We start from the raw sequence: 1,053 nt of genomic DNA, 5'->3' as shown, positions 1-1,053 counted from the left end.
TAGGTGGAAGAGTGGTAAGGGTAGGCAATGGGGGTCAAGTGACTTGCCCAGGGTCACACAGCTGGGAAGTGTCTGAGGCCGGATTTGAACCTAGGACCTCCCGTCTCTAGGCCTGACTCTCAATCCACTGAGCTACCCAGCTGCCCCAGTTATTTATATTTATATATTAAAATGTGGGTCCTTAAGGGTAAAGATCTCTCTTTGTGTCCTCAGTCCTTAACATAGCTCATTATAACACTTAATAAATGAGAAAAAAGAGAATGTTCAGTTGAATTTTTCCATGAGCCAAGATACATATTTCTTAAAATCTAAATGAGTTTAAAGGCTATGAGGAAATAGTTATCAGAGGGGAACCTATCATCTGGTAGAGGACCTACAGATCAGAATAAGAGTTTCATTTTGTTATTGAGATTACTTAAGAGAATCCTCTTACTTGTTCCAAGATTAGTTTCTCTTGATGATGGTTACCTTTGATTTTGATGATGTCAGGGTCTAATTTAGTGAAAATTGTGCATCATACAACATTCATTTTAAAACCTCACTGGAGGTACTAGACAAAAGTTGACTAGGAATCAAAAAACCTGTTTGAGTGCAGATTTTTTTAAAAAACCCTTACCTTCTGTCTTGGAATCAATCCTGTATATTGGTTCTAAGGCAGAAGATTGGTAAGGGCTAGGCAATGGGGGTTAAGTGACTTGCCCAGAATCACACAGCTAGGAAGAGTCTGGGGTCAGATTTGAACCCAGGACCTCCCATCTCTGGGTCTGACTCTAAATCCACTGAGCCATCCAACTGCCCCCACAGATTTTTCTTAAAGTGTTTACTTTGTTTTGTGAATCTTTTTATGATGACAAAGGAAATATCCAAGTATCTGGTTAGTTTTCTGAGTAATAGTGATTAGAAGTTCCTAGAGGACAGGGATCAGTGGGCAGAATCTATTCTCTTCTGTCTAAATCCCAAATTCTTAAAGGAAATAAACTCTTCAAAATGGTACTAATAGGTCTATTGCATCAAAAATGATTTGTTTTGATTCTCTTTATTTTTGGACAGCTA

This window comes from Gracilinanus agilis, chromosome 5 (assembly GCF_016433145.1).
Source record: "Gracilinanus agilis isolate LMUSP501 chromosome 5, AgileGrace, whole genome shotgun sequence".
NCBI lineage: Eukaryota > Metazoa > Chordata > Mammalia > Didelphimorphia > Didelphidae > Gracilinanus > Gracilinanus agilis.
This window is presented reverse-complemented; position numbering follows the sequence as displayed.